This window comes from Macaca mulatta, chromosome 13, assembly GCF_049350105.2.
Source record: "Macaca mulatta isolate MMU2019108-1 chromosome 13, T2T-MMU8v2.0, whole genome shotgun sequence".
Taxonomy (NCBI): domain Eukaryota; kingdom Metazoa; phylum Chordata; class Mammalia; order Primates; family Cercopithecidae; genus Macaca; species Macaca mulatta.
In genome coordinates this window covers 97265604-97289122 of record NC_133418.1, presented here as the reverse complement: position 1 = coordinate 97289122, position 23519 = coordinate 97265604, and the positions used below count along the sequence as shown (strand labels likewise).

The window sequence follows — 23519 nt, the reverse complement described above, 5'->3', positions numbered from 1 at the left end:
TTTTAGCTATCCTGTTTATTCTGGTTGGGCTTTTTTAAATTTAAAAAGTAGCTGGCCGACTACATGGGGAATCAGTTCAAGGTTTTAGAAGCGGTGACATAACCGCTGGGTTTTGAAGGAGAAGAGTTCACAAGCAGAGCAAGAGGATGTTACAGGCAGAGGAGGCAGAATGGTCCAGGTGCTAGTCCTGATACCTCCATCCCCAGGTTGATCAACTGAATCAAGCTGTGGCTTGAACTCCATGGGTAGGAGCCAGAGTTTGGAATGGAACTCATGATGGTGGAGGTGGGAACCAGAAAGTGTATAGTTGAATGTTCTAGTCTTTCCATATCATAGTCCTGGAGAAATCGAGGCAGGGAATCCCACTGAAGTCCTCTTGGTTCCCAAGGCAGGAGGAGAAAAGAACACAGCAAAGGATAAACCAAAATTCTGCCCCAGAACTGGCCTGGAACCTGTCTCCCACCCTGGCTGCCCCGCCCTTCAGCTCCAAGAACAAACCATTTATTTTCTATGATTTTTAAAAATTGGCTCATCTTATAAATGTTCCAGAGTCGGAACAAGCTGTGCCATGGCGAAACAAAAACCGCTGAACAAATAAACAAGGCAGGCTGTGAGGCTGGGGAAAGCGCTGGACGCGGGCCCCCAACCAGGTCCATGGGTTTCGGCAAGTCTGTTGAGTCTGGGCCTCTGTTTCTTCCTCTCTAATCGGAGGGGTGGGATAATGGGAGTTTTGGGGTCTCTTCCAGTTCTGTGACCGAAACAAGTTGCACAGAGAGGGGAAGAATGCAAAGCTGCCAGTTCAGAAGCCTCCTTCCCTCCCACTGCATGGTGAGGCTAAGAGCTGGGAGCAGGGTGCATCTCCTCCTAGGCAAAAATTGAAACCAGACGTCAGCCATTTGCTTGTTCACTCATCCGACACTGGGTATCCAGTGCTGGGTGCTCTGCTGCCCCTTCCCTTAAGGAGCACACACGGAGTTATGAGGTGGTCTAGCAGAGGAGAGAAGGGACGGACAGTTCCTTGCATGCACCGAGGCCCTGCCCACCCCGGGGCCTTTGTTCCTGCTATTCCACCACCTAGATTGTCAACCTCTCCCTCCTTCTTGTTCTTCAGGGCCAGCTTAAATGTTATTTCCTTGGAAGGCTTTCCCTGAGCACCCTGTATAGGGTGGGCCCGCCCCCCCATCTCTCCCATCTCTACTGCCACACTCCATTCCCCCCACAGAATTTATACTGTTTGGAATTATGCCTGCCTGCTTATTTAGTCATTTATTTTCCATCTTCTGACTAGAAGATAAGCTACGTGAGAGTAAGAATTCTGTTTGTATTTATCACTTCTGGGCAATTAGCAGCATATACTTGGAGAGTATGTGAATAATTTTTTGGCAGGTGCCAGGGTTTCTACATAGACTACCTCATTTAAGTCCCCTTAACATCCCTAAGAGAGAGACATTGTACTACTATCTTCCTTTTAGGGTGAGGAGACAGAAGCCTAGGGATGAAATATCTTGCAGTTGGGAGCCTGGATTTGAACCTGTGTCTAAGTCAGGGCTCTTTCTACTTTGCCATGGTGTGGGGGCAGAGGACACCAGGCTCTGGGCATGGCGCCTTGGCTCTTTTTTTCTTTTTTAACTTTTTCTTTGAAATAATTTTAATTTACTGAAAAACTGCAAGGCTGGTGCATAGAAATCCTTCACTCAGGTTCGCCAAATGTTAACACTTTGCTACATTTTAATATTCTGAGTGTGTACATACCTGTTTATACTTAGTTTCTTTTTTTGAACCATTTGAGAGTAAGCTGCAGACACTATACCTTTTACCCTTAAATACTTTCTCAAGAACACAGACATTCTATTACATAATCAGGGAATTTAACATCGATATAATACTTATTTTATTTTATTTTTGGAGACAGGGTCTTGCTCTGTCACCCAGGCAGGAGTGCAGTAGTGTGATCATAGCTCACCGTGGCCTCAAACTCCTCCTGGGCAATCAAGCAATTCTCCTGCCTCAGCCTCCTGAGTAGCTGGGACTATAAGTGCACACCACCGTGCCCGGCTAATTCTTAAATTTTTTTTGTAGAGACAGGGTCATGCTCTGTTGCCCAGGCTGGTCTCAAACTCCTGGCTTCAAGCAATCCACCCACCTTGACCTCCCAAAGTGCTGGGATTACAGGCATGAGCGCCGTTTAAAACTATTATTTAATATATACTTAATATTAAAATTTATCCAATTCTTCAAATAATGCCCTTAATAGAGATTTTTTTCTCGCCCAGAATCCAATCCAGATCATACATTCCACGTAGTCATTGTCTCTCTTTAATTTTTAATTTAGAAGAGTTCTCAGCCCTTCTTTGTCTTTCATGACATTGATATTTTTCGAGAGTATAGGCCAGTTGTTTTATAGAATGCCCCTCAATTTGGGCTAGTCTGATGTGTGCTTATAATTAGACCCAGGTTAGGCATTTGCTGGCAGGAATCTCACAGAAGTGGTGCTGGGGCCTCAGTACATCCTATCAGGAGCCATGTGATGTCTGTTTGTCCCAGGCCTGGTGATGTTAACTCTGATCTCGTGGTTAAGAAGATATTTGCCAAGTTTCTCCACGGAAAAGTTATTATTTTTTTCTTTTATAATTAATAAGTAATGGGGGGATATTTACGTCTGTGACTATCTTGTCCTTATCAAACTTGCATCCTTTAATGATTCTTGACTGAATCAATTATTACTTGCAAAATAATAATTGCAAAATAATAGTTGCAAAATAGAGCTTTTGTTTTGTTTTGTTTTTAGAGAGAGAGAGGACCTCACGTTGTTGCTCAGGCTGGAGTGGCGCGATCATAGCTCACTGTAACCTCAAAAGGCCTGGGCCCAGATGATCCTCCCGCCTCATCCTCCCAAAGTGCTGGGATTAGAGGTGTAAGCCACCACACCTGGCCCTAAATCAAGACCTTGGTTCTGGTTTTCAGTCTGGTGTCTCTATTGCAAGATGATAGGGTGGAATGGAAGGGCAGATGGAGCAGGAGATCTAATTAGGCACACAGTGGGTTTCTCAAATGGCTATTGAGGTGGAAGGTGACTGCTGCTGACTTGCTGACCTTATTTACTAAGTAAAACTCTGGAGAATCAGATGGGATTTTACATGATAAAAGGTATTAATTCCTAATGGAATGATTTCCATTTACCTACCCAGCACTTACTAAATCTCAAATATCACATCAGCCATTTAGTGTACATGATTTTACTTAGTCCTCATAACAACTCTATGAGAGCATATTGTCTCCAATTTACAGATGAGGAAACTAAGACTCAGCAACGTTAAGGCACGTGCCTAAAGTCGCACAGCTGGGAAGTGTAAGACTCGATTCAAATCAAGATCTGCTGGGTTCCAGAGTGCTCGCTGTTTTCAGTGGGAAAGAGCTCCGGGTGGCAGTCAGCCTTGATACACATTCCAGGTAATGCCAGTTTTCCTCATCTTAGAAATGAGGTATGTTCCAAAAGTGGATGTCAAACCTGGGTGTCCAAGTCTTGCAAAAGACTGGTGAGGTCCTCAGTATAGTTATCTATGGCACCAGCCAGGTGGTCCTTACAGATAACTCTGCTCTGTGAGCAGCGCCCTGGCTGGGAGAGCCTCTTGGGTTACTCCGCTGTTGACGCCTTCAGCTCAGGTGGCAGAGCCATCCCCAGACAGTGACTCATCAGTTCCCCTTGCCCAGTATTGCTACATCTCCTGTGCTTAGAAAGGCAGGAAACTGAACTCTGGTATTTTAGAAAGCCTCTCAACAATAACCTTGATTAAAAGGGGATTTTCCAGTTAACCCCGGAGAATTTCAGTTAACCAAAGACTTATTGTATTCTAGTTCTCTGAAATGTAGTAATCCACATACAGTGTGTATTTATGGTAATTCTCATTCATCAGACAATTCAATTAAACAGGATTTCCCCACCATTTAGAATAAGCCACAGAACCACAGAATTACCAAGTTTTTTAAAAAGGCCTTGGGGATCATTTAATGGGATCCTTCATTGTACAGATGAGGAAACTGAGGTCCCAGAGAAGGGATATAACTTATTAAAGATTATTTAGCTCATTACTGGTATAACCAGAACTAGAAACTCCCAATCCAAAGCGCTTTCTGTCATCTAAGAGTTATCACAAAGCAGGAAATCTTTATATCCAGGGTTACCTGCAGGCTAAACTTAGCCTGCAGTGGTATTTTGTTTGGTTTGCACAGTATTTTAGAAGTTGGCAATTTTAATCTAAAATCCAAATTTGGTATTTCTTAAAAAAAAAAAAAAAGGAAACTCTGGACACACTGGGCCTGATATCAATAAAGGGGGCCTAAGTAGTAACAAATCCTCTAGACTGGGGACCTGGAGTCTAGACGCCATGTCCTGCCACTCCCTATCACTATGCACCTGCCCTGCCTCACCCATGTCACGACCTGCCTGGACCCTGCAGGCACTGGAATGTGGGCTCTCTGCTTCTGGGTGAAGGGTGCTCCTTGGTTAATTTTTAAAAGGAGAGCTCAAGTGAGCCAGATTGAAAAATAGGGGAGACCATGAGGAATCAGAAGCACTTGTGTTAAGTGCCAGGCTGTAGCAACAGGGGTCCCAGCTGGCCCTGAGCAAGCTCAGATCAGGGGCTGGGAAAGACCTCTAGGAGCTTCTCATTTGGGTAAAAAATGTGAAAAGTTAAATAACCATAGGAGGGATGTCACTTGGCAAGACTGGGGGAATTGGCAGAGTGAATGGAACAGGCAAGATGTGCTAACGCAGCTCAAAGGGTCTATGTTCAAAGGAAGTCTCTAATGGAGGTGGGTCTTGGTTCAGATATCAACCATTTTAGAGGATGGAGAGACTATGGGCAGAGAAAACAGCCATGGAGCTCCTGGGACCGTTGGACCTGAGGGCTAGGAATAGATGACTAGAGATGGGAAAAGGAAGGAAGAGTTGGATACCAGAGCAACACCCCAAAGGAGGCATGCACAGGGTTTGGTGCCTACATGCAGGTAGAAGAGGAAAGGAGAAGAGCCAAAGTTGATGAAAGCTTTGTGCCTGGGTGAGAATGGTCATGTACCAAACAGAAAAGGGAAACCAGCTGGGAAAGCTGCTTTGGGGGAAGATGAGGAACTCATTTTTAGATATGTTGAGTTTGAGATGACAACAGGGCTTAAGTTTAGAGTTGTCCAATGGGCAGCTGAAATTGGGACTGGGAATCAGGAGGTCAGAGCTGGTAACCTAGAGGAGACAACTGGAACCACCAAAAGCAATGAGGTTCCTCTCCCAGAGGCAGGAGGCCGGGAACAGGGAACTGAAGGCAGCATGATAAACGCTGGATAATAGGCACCCTTGAAAAAAAAAAAAAAAAAGAAAGCCCAGGACTGGGCATGATGGCTCACACCTGTAGTCCCAGCACTTTGGGAGGCCAAGGTGGGCAGATCACTTGAGGTCAGGAGTTCGAGACCAGCCTGGCTAACATGGCAAAATCCTGTCTCTACTAAAAATGCAAAAATTAGCCAGCATTGGTGGCGCATGCACCACCTGTAATCCTAGCTACTTGGGAGGCTGAGGGGCAGCAGAATCACTTGAACATGGAAGGTGGAGGCTGCAGTGAGCTGTGCCACTGCACTTCAGCCTGAGAGAGCAGGACTCCATCTTAAAAAATAATAATAATAAAATAAAGCTCAGGAAAGGAAAAGGAGCCAGCACTAGAGAAGGAGCAATCAGAGGGGCAGGAAGAGAACCAAGCTGGAGTAAAACTGCAGACATCTCCCAAGGCGGGGAGAAGGCATTAGGACAGTAACCAGAGGGTGCGCCAGAGAAAATGCAAACTCTAATAAAGACGGAGGAAGGCGAGTTTGCAGGTGGTAGTGATGGAGTCCGTGGGGTGGATGAGACCGAGGAACCCTTTTTAACACCTGTGGGAAAAGGGGCTGTGGACTGAAGAGCAGGCTGGCCTCCGAGGTTGACTGCCAAGCTAGCTGTTCTGCATCTGCCTGGGGTGGTCTCTTACTGCTCACTCATTATTCGGGAGATAGGATGGCTTTTCTCACATCACTGCCTTATTTTGGAGTCAGTTTACCCATCTTTATTTTTTATTTATTTATTTTTTTGAGATAAGTCTTGCTCTGTCGCCCAGGCTGGACTGCAGTGGTGCCATCTTGGCTCACTGCAACCTCCATCTCCTGGCTTCAAGCAATTCTCATGTCTCAGCCTCCTGAGTAGCTGGTATTACCTGCATGTGCCACCACACCTGGCTAATTTTTGTATTTTTAGTAGAGACAGGGTTTCACCATGTTGGCCAGGCTATTCTTGAACTCCTGACCTCAAGTGATCTGCCCGCCTCAGCCTCCCAAAGTGCTGGGATTACAGGTGCCCAGTGGCAGTTTACCCATCTTTAGTTTAAAAACCACAAAACTTTATTGGATGCTGCCCACCCTGAGGGGCAACAGACAAGTGTGAGTTACTCAAAAGAAGCAAATTAGGCCTTCTCCTTTGACAGGGAGGTGCATGTGAAAGGTGCCTCCCTGTGCACTGACTCACTTAGTCTTGTGAGGGAAGCTTTATTACAGTTCCCCATTGCACAGATGAAGCTGGGGCTCAGGGAGGCCAAGCGAATGAAACTACTAAGTATGTAATTGGAACCCAAGTCTCCTGGAATCCAAATGCAGTGTCCTTTCCACTACTAGATGCCTGCAGGACCCAGGTAATGAACTAGGTCAGAGACCTAAAGAGCAGGACAGCTACCAATGTGACCTCCATCTGCCCACATGGGGGTGAGATCCTTACCCATACAAAGACAGTTTTAAAAACATTGATTAAATGTAAAGAGGCTGGGGCTGGGGCAGGCTGGCTCATGCCTGTAATCCCAACACTTTGGGAGGTCAAGGAGGGCGGATAGCTTGAGGTCAGGAGTTTGAGACCAGCCTGGCCAACATGGTGAAATCCTGTCTCTACTAAAAATTTAAAAATTAGCTGGGTGTGGTGGTGGGTACCTGTAGTCCCAGCTGCTTGGGCGTCTGAGGCAGGAGAATCGCTTGAACCCGGGAGGCAGAGGTTGCAGTGAGCCGAGATCGCGCCACTGCACTCCAGACTGGGCGACAGAGCAAGACTCTGTCTCAAAAAAAAAAAAAAAAAAAAAAAGGTAATGAGGCCGATAGAGGGAGAGGGGACCCAGACATAGGGAGCAGTGAGTCGGTTTGGGATGAAACTGGCAGGAGCAGGCAGATACACACAGTGTTCAACCTCGGAGCTGGGCTTTTAGCCTGGGGTCCTGGCGCCCCTAGGGTGTCAGGAGGTGACGGGCCTGAAGCTACAGGCAGAATCCTAGTGTCTGTGTGGGCCGAAGGCTTGCTCTGGACACTTTCATCAGATTCTCAAAGGGGCCCGTGTCCAGAAAAAAAACCGTGTTAAACCTCCGATATGGAAGCATCTGCAGTCCCCTGCCCGGATCCGGGACGCTATGGTGCAATGTATCCCCCGTCCCCGTCACTTTTTCTAAATCCTTGCCTAGAAATCCCGCGTGGCTGGACTCTTTCACCCTGCACGGGGAGAAGCCCTCCTCGGGAGCCTGTCTGGGGGCCGGCCTGGCCGAGTGGCTCCTCTAAGACGCAGGCGCGGCCGGAGGGCGCGGGGCTCGGGCAGGATCGCGCCGCCGCCGGGCCGGGAGGGGGCTGCGGGCGTGCAGCGGATGTCACGGCTTACCTCAGAGCCCAAATTAGAAGGCTGAAAAAATCACAGCAGGAAATAATGTGCTGCCTAAAATAGAAGCATCAACTGGGAGAGAGGCCGGGGAGTAGGTGGCATCTGAGGCTCCCGCCGCGTCCTCCCCAGCGGCTGCCTGACGCGGCGTCAGAGGCGCGCGGGTGGCGCCCGGCCAGAGGGGCCGAGAGGCCCGGGCGGCGCAGGGCGGTAGGAGGCTGAGAGCAGGGCACCGCCCCTCCGCCCCCTCCCCTGCTCCCCACACCCCTTCCCTCCTCCTCTCTTTCCCTCCCCTACGCCCCCCACCTCCTCCTCCCTCCCCCTGACCCGCTTCCCCTACACCTGGGCTGGTCCTCCCCCATCCACTCCTCTCCCACACCCCCTCAACTCTCCCCTCCCTCCCCCTGCCCCACTCCCCACATAACTGGGCTGCTCCTGCCCCTTCCACCCCTCCCTGCTCCCTCCCTGACCCCTTCCCCTCCTCCCCACCCCTTTATCTCAACTTCACCCCCTTTCCTCCTACACCCCTCCCGTGTACCCACCCCCTGCCCTTAGTCCTCCTTCCTCCTCTTCCCCACGTCCCACTCTCCTTTCCACCTCCTTGTAATCCCTCTTTCTCCTCCGCCCGCCCCCCTTTAGTCTCCCACTTCCCCTACAGCCTCCTGCCCCTGCCTCCTCACAGCCCCCTACTTACCCTACTGCCTCCCTCCTTGGGCCCCTTCCTCCCCAAAGGCCCCTCTGTTTTCTCCCATTCCAGCCCCTGACCAGGCCCTGCCCCTCTGCTGGGGTCGGGCCCCACACAATAAGCTTCCTGGGAGCCCTCATTGCCTTCCTGGTCAACCCGGCCAAAGGCCCCCCCAGCAGCTGCAGCCCTGGAGGTCAGCCTCGCCCTGGCTTACCGCAGGGGCCCCTCCTCACCACCCACCTCTGCATCTTCCCCACACATTTGCCTGGTGTCTGAGAAAGGGCCCGCAGGAGGGGCGTTCCTTTCCCAGGTCTCCCTCAGGAGGGATGAGAGGAAGCAAAATCTTGGTCTGCAAACCGGGTTGGTCCTCCCGACGGCCACATCCACAAGGATGACCCTCAGAGGGGCTCCCCAACTGGCCGGGAGATTCGTCCAGCTGGGCGCCCTGCTACACAGCCCCGTCAAGGGCAAACAGCCATGTACTTAAATGATAAAGGGCGGCCCTTACAGAGCGTGTATATGTGCATTATTAGCTCCTTCAAGCCTCACAACTCCGTAAGCTATGCACTTTTATTATCTCCGTATTACAGATGAAAAAACTGAGACACAAAAGATGAATCAGCTTGGCCGTGTTCACAGAGCCCGAGTGTGGAAAAGCCAGAATCCAGACCCAGACCCTGTCTGCAGCGTCGCGGCTCCTCTTGCTCCTCACCAGCCACTGCCTCTCAGCTTAGTGCTCTTCCACCCGGCTCTTCTTTCTTAAAAGTGAGTTTCATCTTTTTTGTTTGTTTGTTTTTGTTTTTTCTGAAAGTAAGCATGAAGCATTTCAGGTGCTTGGAGATTTTCAGTTTTTAAAATTCTGATAGTCTCATTTTTACTTCTCTGGGTGTTTCCCCCGCCAGCTGTTGCTCTCCTGAAAACTGTCTCGCTCGTTTTTGCCGGTTCCCAGTGCTGTGCGTCCTCATCGCATTCTTTCGTGCTCCAGGGCCCTGCCTACACACATATGTGCTGCCCTCCTTCCCTCCTGCCTCCTGCCTCTGTGTTGCCCTGGGGCTAACAGCTAACTTGCCAAACAGAATCGTAAGGAGAGGTGTGTGGCTGATGTGGCATCACGCAGGCTTGGTTCCCTGGAGGCCGCTTGTTATTGGGATAAGCAGTAAGAAATAGTGGCTGAGATTGTGAGTAGGGGAGTAGAGGCCTCCACAGGCTGAGATTGTGAGTAGGGGAGTAGAGGCCTCCACAGACTAAAAGAAATGTCAGAATAAAATAATAATATAGCTAATATTCATGAATACTTACTAAATGCAAAGCTTTGTGCTAAGTATTTTCCAGGAATTATTTCAGTTAAGTGACACAATAACCCTATGACATTGATATCATCAGCATTTGACAGAAAACTCAGGGTCATGTAAGGTTTAGAGCTGAGATTCTGGTGCACTTAACCAGTATGCTCACTGCAAATGAAGAACGGTGTTATAGTTTCTGTGTTTATCTCCAGAATGGAAATATCTTTGTCATTTGGCAAACTATAAAAGTAATAGGTGTTCATTGTGAAACATGAAAACAACACAGAAGTATATATAATAAAATATATAAGTCTCTCCCATAAGCCCCCTCTTCATAGATTTTAATACATGTATACATTTTAAGATATCTGATATCATACCATCATATTCTTTATGGATATCCTGACATGTCAGGGCACACCTGATGATTATTTCCAGAATTCTAGCAATGGAATTGGTGGGTCAGAAGGTATAAACATTTTGGTCACATGTTGAAATGGAGAAGTTACTGTTTTATTTAAAGCCATCATATACTGTTGCCCAGGCTGGACTGCAGTGGCGTGATCTTGACTCACTGCAAACTCCCCCTCCTGGGTTCAAGGGATTCTCCTGCTTCAGCCTCCCGAGTAGCTGGAATTACAGGCGCGTGCCACCTAATTTTTATATTTTTAATAGAGACGGGGTTTCACCGTGTTGGCCAGGATAGTCTCGAACTCCTGATCTCAAGCGATCTGCCCACCTTGGCCTCCCAAAGTGCTGGGATTACAGCCGTGAGCCACTGTGCTCGGCCTAATTAGTACAGTCCTAAAGCAATTTGTTAACATGTACCAAGAGACTTTAAAATGTTCACACCTTTTACCCCATAGCAATTCCATTTATGGAAGTCTCTCTATCCCAGGGAAATAAATGAAAACAGCAATATTTAGCATTATGATAGCCATATTTGGGGCATCACTTAAATGTCCTCCAATAAAGAAATAGTTAAGTAAGTCATGAAAAAAATTAAGAACATTTCCTTGCTGGAATATTATATAGTGATTAAAATTGTGGTTATGAACTGCAAAAATGTGGTGGAAGTTCTTAGAATGTAGTCAAATTTAAAAAGTAATATACAAAATTGTATATATTCTATGATTACAGCTGTATGAACAGATATTGTAAAGAAATAGTAGCAAAATGATATCAATGGTTATGTTAGGGTATTGAGATTAATGTGGTTTTTCTTTTTCTTTTTTTTTTTTTTTTCTGAGACAGAGTCTCTCTCTGTCACCCAGGCTGGAGTGCATTGGTGCAATATTGGCTCACTACAACCTCTGCGTCCTGGGTTCAAGAGATTCAACTGCCTCAGCCTCCTGAGTAGCTTGGACTACAGGTGCTACTGTAGTCCAATAGTCCAATAGCACGCCCAGCTAATTTTTGTATTTTTAGTAGAGACAGGGTTTCACCATGTTGGCCAGTCTGGTCTCGACCTCCTGACCTCAGGTGATCCGCCTGCCTTGGCCTCCCAGAGTGCTGGGATTACAGGCATGAGCCATGGTGCCCAGCTGGTTTTTCTTTCTTTCTTTCTTTCTTTTTTTTTTTTTGAGACAGAGTTTCGCTCTGTCGCCCAGGCTGGAGTGCAGTGGCAAGATCTCTGCTCACCGCAAGCTCTGCCTCCCGGGTTCTTGCCATTCTCCTGCCTCAGACTCCCGAGTAGCTGGTATTACAGGCACCCGCCACCAGGCCCAGCTAATTTTTTTGTAGTTTTAGTAGAAACGGGGTTTCACCATGTTAGCCAGGATGGTCTCGATCTCCTGACTTCGTGATCCGCCCACCTTGGCCTCCCAAAGTGCTATTATAGGCGTGAGCCACCGCGCCTGGCCTGGTTTTTCTTTTTTATTCTCTAATATGGTTTGTTTGTTTGTTTTTATTTTTGAGACGGAGTCTCACTCTGTCGCCCAGGCTGGAGTACAGTGGTGCGATCTTGGCTTACTGCAACCTCCACCTCCCAGGTTCAAGTGATTCTCCTGCCTCAGCCTCCCGAGTAGCTGGGATTACAGGCGCCCGCCACCACCCCCAGCTAATTTTTTGTATTTTTAGTAGAGAGGGGATTTCACCATATTGGCCAGGCTGGTCTCGAACTCCTGACCTTGTGATCTGCCCACCTTGGCCTCCCAAAGTGCTGGGATTACAGGTATGAGCCACCACGCCTGGCCTCTAATGTGGTTTATTTTTGTAGTAAAAATTATATTTACTTAAGAACTAGAAAATAGATGGAAATTATCAGAAGGCTCTGCTTCCTTTATTCCTCTCTGGATTTGAGTTTCTACTCCTATGAAATGAAGCACTGAGCCTGGAATTAGATGACTTCTGAGTTATCCCAGTTTTGATATTGTATGTTTTCTTATATAATCAGGTGGCTCTGCTGCTGATTCAAAGCCAAAATTCAGTCTTCACATTGAAAACAGATCAGACCAGAACCTGTTCTGTGACCATTAGCTTAGGCTATTCCTACATATGTCAAAGTATCCACATTAATTGGAAGAAAACGGAAACAATGTTGTTTGAACCTGTGTAGCTGCACCTTTAGGCTTGGTGTTCCCACTGGGAAGTAGAGGCTACCAGGCTTGGGAGTCCTGGGACCAGATGTTTAGAACAGTGACTTCTTGACCCATCCCACTTTGAGGGGCTGTGTCCCTCATTCCCTCCTCTATCAGCCCGGATACTGATGGTGTGTGAGGCTCTCCCATGGCCGTGTGTTGCTCCCTCTACAGTGACAAGGCATGTTTGGAGACTATTTCCTCTGCTGGGTGGAGAGCTCTTTGAAGACAAGGACTGAGTTTTTATTCCAGTACCTGAACAGTGAATGGATGAATGAGTGTGAGCATGAAGAAAGCCTGTTACATGGGAGACTCAGTAGGATTTCACTGAACCTGTGAAGTAAGTAAGGCTAGCAGTCAGAGAAGCATGTTGTGAGGTCACTGGTCTGTAGGGGGGCGTGTGTGTATGTGTGTGGGTGTGTGTGTTTGCAGGGAAGGGGCAAGGCTGGAAGAATGCCTCTGTGCTGGCACAGCCTTCGTCAGAGCCCTGAAAGGGGCTGAGTGGGCTCTGACTCAGCTGTATGACTCATTCACTGTATTGCTGTCTCCATCCTCTGGGCACATCCTCTGGACCATTTCAGCTCAGCCTCAAGTGGAGGAGGTGAGATTTGGGCCGGCACCTCCGGATGACTCACCTGGCTAAGCTGGAAGGAAGGGGCTGAAGCCCCACCATCCTGCACCCCCTCGTAACCACCCCTGTCTCCCTAGGGGTTCTCATGCAGACACAGACCTCACAAGTAGGTTATGGCTGCTCCAGTAATGAATGACACTCTCCATCCCAACCCAAAGCATTACCCACCAATCACGCTTCCCAGCTCAAATGCCACAGTTTCCCCAGTCCCCTCACATGGTTGTCCCCTGTGCTTCTTGTGGACCTCTGAGGTCAGCTGATAAGGAAGCTTACAAGGCTGTCCCAGACCATTGGTCATTTTATTCTTCTTCATCTCTTACAAACCTTTTTCAGTTTACAAAATAGTTTTACATCCCCTTTCTTATTTGATTCTCTCCCAGACCCTAGGAAGTCTGGGAGGAAGGCAAATATCCCCATTCTTCAGGGATGGATGTGGAGGTTCCAGTAATCCTTTCACTAGTAAAGGAAAGGAAGTGAAGGGCATTGAGGGGCCAAGGAATGCTGGGAAGGGCAGGCTGGGCAGGGACAGTGGGACAGTGGCCTGGAGGCATTTAATGGGACAGTGGGCTGGAGAAGAGCGACAGCGCTAGCCAGTTGATGACATGACAAGAAATATGTCTGTATGAGAGCAGAAGACAGACAAGGTGTTTTGACTTTATCCCAAGACCAAGAGGAAGCCATGGAAGGGTCTTACGCAGAGGAGCGCCACGGTCAGATTGGATTTTAGAAACTCACCCCTGGGTGTGATGTGGGCAGGGAACTGGGGCAGGGCAAGCTGGGGGCCGCCTCCGTTATTCAGAGAAGAGCTGGCAGAGTCCGCCTGTGGGCAGCGGCAGAGGGGGCGGGACGGGGACAGAAAGGCTCCCAGGAGGGTGTCCAGTAGGCACATGAAAATAGGGGTCTGAGGCTGTTTCCCCTGAAGAAGTGGTGTATATTTATTCTACTGTAAAGGGGGCCGGAGTGCTAAGTGGGTTGCCATCCACTTATAGATGTGACTGGAGCCAGGGAGTGGGTGAGATGACTCAGGGAAAAGGGAGGGTCACCAGGGACGCCAACCCTTAAGAGCTAAGCAAAGGCAAGTGGAGGCCCTGCCACAACACCCCACGCAGGGGAAGGACATTTGTAATGTGAAAGCACTTCGCCACCATGACCTCCTTTGATATGGACAAGGCCCTGTGAAGGTGATAGGTGACTCACCTCACAGAGACTCAAGGGTGAAATCTAAGGGGACTGCTGTGTTCCCTTTCCTCTTTCCACCCATGCTGGGCTGCTGGGGTCACCATCTGGCAGGCAGCAGGAAGCATCCTCTTGCGAGAGTGTCCAGAACCTCCCGTGGGGTGTGGCTGCGGGCTGTGGGAAGGGGCTGGGCCCCCCGAGCCCTGGAGGGTCTGGAGGGTTTCCAGATAAAATATGGGATGCCCAGTTAAATTTGACTTTCAGATAAATTACAAATAATGTTTGGTATAAGTATATCTCAAATATTCCATGGGACATACTTATATTTTAAAAGTACTTGATGCTTATCTGAAATTCACATCTAAGTGGCACATCTGTCTTGTATTTTTATTTGCTAAATTTGGCAACCCACAAGGGGTGCCTCACTACTCCTGCACGCCAGGACCTTGGGGATTTTCCTTTGTCTGAGACCACAGTGAGAAGCAGCCTTTGCACCCCACACTTGCCCTGGGTCCTCATGTGGGGCTCAGGGTTGTGTGGGGAGACAAGCTCTGTCCCTGATGGCCTTTCAGCTTCTGTCTCAGCCCAGCAGGCGTCTAACCCGAGTTTCTATGGCCTTCCACATGCCAATGGCTCCCCACTTGGATAGATGAATAGCTGCTGCCTCTGATCACGAGACCTAAGAATGGAGGGGACCAGGGCTCCCCATCTCTAGCCAGCAGGATCTGCCAGGGTGTCACATCCAGGTCCTTTAGATAGCCCAGGAGCCTGCAGCCTTCAGTCAGCAAGAGCTTACACAGAGCAGCCTGGGCTAAGGCGTATGGAGGAAAAGGCCCCTGCTCTGCCTTGGGTCTGGGCAACGAAGGTGTGGATATTTATTGTTTGCTCACTGGCCTACTGTTAGGAAACAGCAACCCCACAGCTTTGCAGAGCCTGACAAAGGCAAGGAATTGTCACATGTCTGCCCTAATTTGTAGTTTTTTCTTGTTGCTGTTGTTTTGAGAAGGAGTCTTACTCACTCTGTCGCCCAGGCTGGAGTGCAGTGGCGTGATCTCGGCTCACTGCAACCTCTACCTCCTGGGTTCAAGTGATTCTCCTGCCTCAGCCTCCCAGATAGCTGGCATTACAGGTGTGCACCACTGTACCCCACTAATTTTTCTATTTTTAGTAGAGATAGGGCTTCGCCATGTTGGCCAGGCTGGTCTTGAACTCCTGGCCTCAAGTGATCTACCCGCCTCAGCCTTTCAAAGTGCTGGGATTACAGGCCTGAGCCACCGTGTGCAGCAAATTTTTGTATTTTTATTTTATTTATATTATTATTATTTTGGAGATGGAGTCTCCCTCTGTTGCCCAGACTGGAGTGCAGTGGCATGATCTTAGCCACCTTCAACCTCTGCATCCCAGGTTCCAGTGATTCTCCTGCCTCAGCCCAAGTAACTGGGATTACAGGCATCCGCCACCACGCCTGACTAATGTTTGTATTTTGGTAGAGACAGGGTTTCACCATGTTGACCAGTCTGGTCTTGAACTCCTGACCTCGAGTGATCTGCCCACTTCTGCCTCCCAAAGTGCTGAGATTACAGGTGTGAGCCACCATGCCCGGCCATCTGCCCTCATTTAATCCTCACCATATTGTTGTCAGGTGAACAGGGATGGCATTTTCAGCTGTTTCCTAACCCCTTTATGATGAGTGAACTGAGGCTGAGAGAGGTGAAGCTTTGCTTGTAGTCACATATCCGAACCCAGGTGAACGTTGAGGCTTCAGCCCTAGCTCAGAGAAAGGTGATAAAGGATGCTGAACTCCAAGCCCGAGAGTTGTGCTCTGGATGAAGTTCCTCCACTCCCACAGTAGGGGGCGAGCCTGAAGCCTTGCTTGAAGAACCGGGATGAAAAGTCCACATTCCTGCCCTGGCCACAGGCAAAAGACAAGGCTTTTAGCTCTCACTGTGCTGCTGGGAGAGCGTCCTCACTCTACCCTGGCCCACACTTGGAGTGGGCTGTGGAGTACTAATGAGGACCTGCTGGGGCAGCAGGTCAGGGCGCTGCACATACTCTGGGTTGGGAGGAAACCTGCAATAACTGAGAAGGCGGCTCCAGAAGCTCAGGGACCTCCCAGGTCCCCGGAGGGAACCAAGGGTTTAGTGCTGGGCACGGAGTGGGTCAGCCACAGCAGAGTCTCTGTGAATGTTAAGCCAGACTTTGGAGAAGGGAGACACAGAGGTGGGTGTGACAGAGATTGTAGATGTAAAGAGTTCTATGTGTTTATTACACAAATAATTTTCTGAGCAATCCACTGTGTGCTGGACACCCTTGTAGACATCGGGGATACAGCAGTGAATAAAGCAAATATGCGCGTACAGGGGTCTCGCAGACAACTCACTTGTGAGTTGATTCTTTTGACCCCAGCCAATGTAATGCAAAATTCAGCCCCCTTAGCAGCTTCCAGAAAACAGTTTTTTCCCGCCAAACATGGCGGGGCAGAGGCTTTTACTGAAGATTTACTAGGTCATAATGAGAGGCTGCAGTGGATCCTCTTGTGCCATCCCCTCTGTGAATTTCAGGGTACATGACCCTTCTCCCAGCTCTCCTGGCCATGCAGCCATGCTGGGGGCTCGCCGCCCTCCCTCCGCCTCCTGCACCCAGGCTCCCTGCCTGGCTAGCCTTTCTCCAGCAGTTTTCTCACAGACATGTAGTCTTGGGAGGGGAGGCTTTTGTCCCATTCCTCTCTCACTGTTTGGCCCTGAAGGACACAGCCTCTTTCCCCAGGGCCCCTCCTTTCTGAAATGGGGATGTTGTCCCTATCCCATTCCTACTTCTTAGAATCATTCCAGGGTGAGATGAGCTCATATGTGAGAAGGGTTACACTCAGAACTCTCTAGCACCTTGGGTCGTGGCAACTGGAGACAGCATCTTGCTCTGAACCAGGCCCCAGCGTCCTACAAATGGGGGGCCTGGTGTCGTTATGGGAGTAAATATTGAACTGCTCTCCTTTTATTTTGGATTGGGTATAATTTAGCACACTGTTCTCACTCTTTTATTAATAAAATAAAACAATAAACACATACCATCAAAAGAACACTGACAGCCTGTGTTTATGTGTTTATGTTGTGTCTGTGTCTGAGAAGCTGCAACTGCTATGTCGATTTTTAACAAAATGAGTTTTCCCTCAGTGCTGGGGGGTATGATAATTCAAAACAAAAAGGGAGGGCAGATTCTTCCACTGTGTCTTTTAGATTTTGCTTTTTTTGCTCTTTTCCTTTTTCTTTCTTTTTTCTTTTTCTGTTGAAACAGAGACATTGGCCTAAGGCCGAGGCACAGAAACTGAGAGTGCATGTGTTCACTCTGGAAAGATTCCACAGGGGAATCAGGCCCATGCCCTTCCCGTCATCTCCTGTCCCTGGGGGCTTTGTTTCCTTCTCTGCTCTGCCCTCTCTGAAAAGGACCCCACAGGTGCCTGGGGAGAGGAATGTGGGCATGAGGAAAGTAAGGAACGGGGAGGAGAGGAGAAATAGAACAGTAAGAAAGAATAATCAGCGTAAACTTTGTGATCTCAGGGCCAGGAATGAGAGAAACAATGGTCATTTATACATTTTAATCATGAGTTCAGTCTTTTGGCTGAAAGTAACAGAAACAAAATTCTAATTAGCTTGAGCCCCAAAGGGGAAGGTGTTGGCTTACAAAAACTACTGTGGAGACGGGGATACAACAACTGGCTTCAAGAAGTGGACATCCTTGGGACTTCCTCTCCCCTCTGGGTGTTGGTTTTTCCACCAGCTCTCAAGGCTGCGAGGCTCTGCATCCGTCCTCACAGCCCCTTGGCCAGAGAGGAAAGCAGTCTTCCATACCAGCTCCGGCTAGAGGACAGCAAACAGCAGCATACCAGTGTGCAGTCGTCACAGTTCAAAAATGTTATACTTGGTTCTTCTCCAGGACTGACGAAGGAATGGAAAACAGAGACCCTAATGCTGTGATACACTATTGCAGGGAACATAAATTGTCCCAGTCTCTTTGGAGGGAAATTGGGTAATATCTATTATAATTTGAAATGTGGTTGCTATGGATCTCATGATGCCATGTCTCAAAATCCAGACCAGTAACTCTCATATATATGCACAAGGAAACATAGGCCAGGGTGCTATTTGAAGAATTATTTGTCATGCAAAATTAGGAATACCCTAAGTGTCCATCTTTAAACCATGGTATATTTTATACTCTGAAAATCTGGAAACTATTAAAAAGAATGAAGTATGTACTGACATAAACCCCTAAAACATCTTGGTAAATGAAAAATGTAATTTGTAGTATATAGGTACATTACAGTATCACTCAAGCATAAAGCAAAACCAAAACAAAACCTTGAAGTAATAATATATATTTATATATGCTTATAACATATTTCTAAATGTATGAAAATGCATAGAAAGCCCGGGCATGGTGGCTCACGCCTGTAATCTCAGCACTTCGGGAGGCCAAGGTGGGTGGATCATGAGGTCAGGAGTTCAAGACCAGCCTGGCCAACATGGTGAAACCCGTCTCTACTAAAAATACAAAAATTAGCCGGGTGTGGTGGCAGGTGCCTGTAATCCCAGCTACTCAGGAGGCTGAGGCAGGAGAATTGCTTGAACCAGGACCTGGCAGATGGAGGTTGCAGTGAGCCGAGATTACGCCACTGCACTCCAGCCTGGGCTACAGAGCAAGACTCTGTCTCAAAAAAAAAAAAAAAAAAAAAAAAAAAAGCATAGAAAAAGGTCTAAATTACCTTAGTTGTCTTTGGTGAAGCTAAGATTAGGTGTTGAGATTTAGGGAGATGATCAGGTTTGAACTTTTTCAATGATAACATATTCATGTATAATTTATGTACTTAAAATCAATTTTAAAAATTTTAAAGGAAAAAGCTATGGAAGCATTCTGATTTGTTCAACCCACATCATGTGACTCTTCCTAGACCAATCACTGAGGCCAGGAGGCTCCTAGGGTTCGGTGACTGGCCCAACCTGGGTTCCACGCTCATTCCTGTGAACACTGCAGCAATACACAATAATTGGCAGCTCCTTCCATAATTACAGCTGAATTGGTGAAGGAGCAGTTCCCCCCAAAGAAGGGAGGTGCTGTTCTGGGCAGACAAAACAGTAGGTCTCCTCGATAGTGAAAATGTTTGGGCCTTATCTTCATGGGTTTAAGTATGTGTCATCCAAGACTGAAATATTTCCTTCAATACAGTTCTATTACAATATATAGGATAAAAATTTGTTCTGTGCCAGGTGCGATGGCTCATGCTTGTAATCCAAGCACTTTGGGAGGCTGAGGTGGGTGGATCACTTAAGGCCAGGAGTTCGAGACCAGCCTAACCAACATGGCGAACCCCATCTCTACTAAAAAAATACAAAAAAAATTAGCTGTGTGTGGTGAAGCATGGCTGTAATCCCAGCTACTTGGGTGGCTGAGGCACGAAAATCACTTGAACCCAGGAGGTAGAGGTTGCAGTGAGCTGAGATTGCACCACTGCACTCCAGCCTAGGTGCAGAGTGAGATTCTGTCTCAAAGAAAAAAAAAAAAAAAAAAAAGAAAATTTCTGCTCATTGCCATATCCCTAGAAGCCAGGAAAGTTCTGGGTATGTAGTAGATGTTCAGTGTAATAGACACTGGTCAAATGGCAACAGCACTACTATAGCCTATGACATTTTTTTGAGTTGGAATCTTGCTCTGTCACCCAGGCTGGAGTGCAATGGTGCACTCTCAGCTCACTGCCGCCTCTGCCTCCTGTGTTCAAGTGATTCTCCTGCCTCAGCCTCCTGAGTAGCTGGGATTACAGGTATGCACCACCATGCCCGGCTAATTTTTGTATTTTTAGTAGAGATGGGGTTTCGCCATGTTGGCCAGGATGGTCTGGAACTCCTGACCTCAGGTCTCTATTTGCCTCGGCCTCCCAAAGTGCTAGGACTACAGGCATGAGCCACTGCACCTAGCTGCCTATTATTATTTTAATACTTATTCTGGAAACAAAGAGAACTATGACTCCTCCCTTAATGCTCTCAGCAGGGACAGAGGGGAGAAAGGAAGAGGAAGTCAGACTGACAGCTCTACATTCCTCCCAAGGCCGATGTTCAAGTCAGGTCAGGGAGTGGCCATGACACACGCCTGGGATAGCTTGACAATGATCTGGCCGTGGCATGGGGTTGGGCAGGAGGAGTTGGCCCCGCCACTCTTGATTAAGCGAGGCTTCCTTCTGTGGTGTTACAGCCTCACAGGTCGCTGTGGGAGATGGGGCCATGACGGAAGAGAAGGTGGTAAAAAGGGCGGTTGCCTCAGGTGGGTGACCCTTGGGTGGGTGTCCTAACTCATCTGAATCCTTTCCTCTCTGCAAAGTGAGAATATTATTACTATTATTATTATCATTATTATTATTTTGAGACAGAGTCTTGCTCTGTTGCCCAGGCTAGAGTGCAATGGTGCCATCTCAGCTCACTGCAGCCTCTGCCTCCTGGATTCAAGCGATTCTCCTGCCTCAGCCTCCTGAGTAGCTGGGAGGCATGTGCCACCATGCCTGGCTAAATTTTGTATATTTAGTAGAGATGGGGTTTCGCCATGTTGTCCAGGCTGTTCTTGAACTCCTGAACTCAGGTGATCTGCCTACGGCCTCCCAAAATGGAGGATATTATTTTTTTAAAAATCTATCCCCTATCCAGTAGTGACCATGTCTCTCTACTGTCTATTACGTCATTGATGTGGAAGCATCAGTCGAAACCTGGAGAGAGCTAACTTTTCTAAGGGAGCCCACGGTAGAGAAGGAAGAGCAGAATCCCAAGGCCTGAGCATTGGGGGTTCCCACAGCAGGGAAGGAAGGGCTTGTAAAGGGCACAGTAAAGAAGGAAGGGGTGACCTGAGGGGAAGAACAATGGGGAACTTGAGGCCAGAAAGGCCAAGGATGCAGAGAGTTCCAGGAAGGGGGCACTGGCAATGTTAACACTACTTCTATTGGATGGAGGCCTCTGGGGCTCTGGAAAGAGGATGGTTCCAGAAAACAGATGAGGCTGGAAGCCAGACTGAAAAGTGCAAAGGGGGAAACAGCTTCCAGTTCTCCCTTGAGAAATGAGAGGAGGCATTTCCCCCATGCTTGACTTCCCTGACTAGTTATCTAGCCTGCTGAGGTGAGGCCTGGGGAGACTAACTGGGAATCCCTACCATCTCTCATCTGCCTCCCCTGTACTGGCCTCTGCCTGGGGGAAAGCTGGTCTGCTTCAGTTCTCCAGGCAGAGCGGGCTTAGTCAGGAACTCCAGGCCTGGCCCCAGCCCTTGCCAGCCGTCTCCAAGAGAATGGATTCTGCTGGGTCGTGTACCCACCCCATCCCCCTACTCCTTCCAATGGGCTGAGGTCCTACCTCAAAGGGCATGAGCAGCTGAAACCGTTTTTCCCAAGCTTGGCCTTCCCAGGGAACTACATGAGCTTCCTTTAGGCAGGCCTGTACCTGCCCGGGGGCCTCTGGGTCTTGGACCATGCAGTTGTCCTCCCTGGGGGCCTCCCCTGCCACACAGATGCCCTCAGCCCCTGTGCCTCCTCTGCTATTGAGTTCTCAGAATCCCTCTCATCTGAGCACATTTCCTTTATAACAGAAGGGGAGAAACAGAATGGCCTTAATATAGCGCAAACATCAAAACATTATGTTTGTGTATATGTATTTCTACATGTTTTATATTTTGGGGTTGAGACTACTATAGATATACAATTGTGTGTGTGTGTGTGTGTGTGTGTGTGTGTGTATGTGTGTATCCTAATCATCAAATCACAAGCATTTTCCCAGATCATAAAAAAACTGGTGAAGGCATTTTAAGGACAAGAGAGACCAGTGTAGAAACCAGTGCATATTTGTAGGCCAACAGAAGGTATGAGTGGACAGGAAAAGCTCAAAGGTACTAGAGGGTGACAGAGTTCAGCCAAAAGTCCAAGTGGGGACAGCGTCCGAATGAAGGGTATAGGGGGCTGTTAGGGCTGTAGGTATCTTTGGCAGGCAGACAGGCTGACTCCTGCTTTTACTTTCACTTCCATACCAGTTCCAGTGACCCCTGGAGACCAGGCTACATTCTTCAAGTTTGATGGATTTTCTGGTTGGAGAAGCTTGAGAATTTTAATTGCTGCAAACAAACTGATTTAGTTGCTGAACCTGGGGCTGGGTTTGGCTTGGCTGAGTCTTCCATAAGGAACAAAGGGGAATGAGAGGTGTGCACGCCTGGTAGTGACTAGAAACCCAAGCCAGACAGACCCTGGACTGAGCAGATTCAGGATACATTCTGATACCTCTCCTGTTCTCCCCCAACCCTGACCCCTTACTAGCCTTCTCGCTGGCCCACTTTACTCCCAAAGCTGAGACCCTGCGCCAATATCCATCTCCGCCCTTTGCTGTGCTCATGACCCAGCATTTGATGAGTGTCATTCATTCATTCATTCAACAAACATTGAGCCTCTACAGTGTGCCAGATACTAAGCCTTGCTGGTGTTAAAGGCATATCCTTGGCCTTGAGAAACTTCCATCTGCCCAGCATCCAGCTCAAAGGAGCCCAGAGACCACCTAAACTTTTGTCTGGATAATAGATCCCTCTGTGAACTGATGACAGCTTTACACACCTCTGCAGAAAAATATACACATGCACAGTTGTATATTTGCATACACTTGAGGGGTGGCAGCAATCCCTTGAAGCCCATTGATGATTTAAGGATCTATGTACCCCAAGTTACAAACACTTGATTTCATTTAACCCTCTCATATTACAGATAAGGAAACTCAGGCCTACAGAGGGAAATGACTTGTCAAAGGTCATGCTGTGGGTGAGGGGCTGAGCTAGTCCTAGAAGCCAGGACCCCTGGCTCCCCAGACACTGCTCCACCAGGCCTCCCTGTGAGGGGCTGAGCTAGCCCTAGAAGCCAGGACCCCTGGCTCCCCAGATGCTGCTCCACCAGGCCTCCCTGCACCCTTGTCATCTGGGAAAACCTGGTGAGGGAGCTTGTGTGCCTGCGGCCAGTTTCCTTTTTAGCTGCCAAACCTAGGGCTGCCAAGCCTAGTCCCTTCTCTACCACCCCCTGGCTTCTCTGGGACAGGGGCCAGTGGTCAGGAGCTTTCTGGACACTTGCTCTGACTCTGACCATCCCAACCAGTTCCCCTAAGACATCAAGGGAAATGTTCTAGAGGAAATAGGATGTGTTTTCCTGCAAAATCATTTGTCTCATAAGATGATTTGCATACTGGTGGGGACACAAATGTCATTCCTGCCCATTTCCTCCCTAGAGAAAAGGGTTTCCATCACAGCTTTCTCCTCAAGAGAGAAGGCCGCTATATGTGCCCGGTCCCAGCCCTGGGGATGCCTTCCTGACAGTGGGGAGGAGGGATGAGATGTTAGGGTCTCCCCAGAAGTGGTTGGTAAGGAAGCTCCTTTCTTGACCCCTCCCCACATCTCAGGGTTTGGCTGGAAG

At 48.3% G+C, this 23519-nt stretch overlaps 3 long non-coding RNA genes across 5 annotated transcripts in view; 1 reads left to right on the top strand and 2 right to left on the bottom strand.

The window, feature by feature from the left end:
- On the bottom strand, positions 1 to 8849 carry LOC144333823 (uncharacterized). The gene is made up of 2 exons (XR_013402907.1): positions 8625 to 8849; positions 1 to 864 (listed from the first exon to the last, which is right to left on the bottom strand). It is a non-coding gene; the product is annotated as an uncharacterized LOC144333823 (long non-coding RNA).
- LOC106992883 (uncharacterized) overlaps positions 7794 to 23519 on the top strand; it is a 42157-nt gene continuing 26431 nt past the window's right edge. For 2 of the 3 annotated variants that reach the window (XR_013402905.1, XR_003721807.2), the window contains exons 1-3: positions 7794 to 7909; positions 8457 to 8577; positions 8975 to 9149. This is a non-coding gene — a long non-coding RNA (uncharacterized LOC106992883). Of the gene's footprint in view, positions 7910 to 8456; positions 8578 to 8771; positions 9150 to 23519 lie in introns of those variants that run through there. The other variant, XR_013402906.1, reaches the window with a different exon arrangement.
- LOC144333836 (uncharacterized) overlaps positions 10941 to 23519 on the bottom strand; it is a 49054-nt gene continuing 36475 nt past the window's right edge. The window contains exon 3 of the long non-coding RNA XR_013402923.1: positions 10941 to 11355. This is a non-coding gene — a long non-coding RNA (uncharacterized LOC144333836). The remainder of the gene's footprint in view (positions 11356 to 23519) is intronic.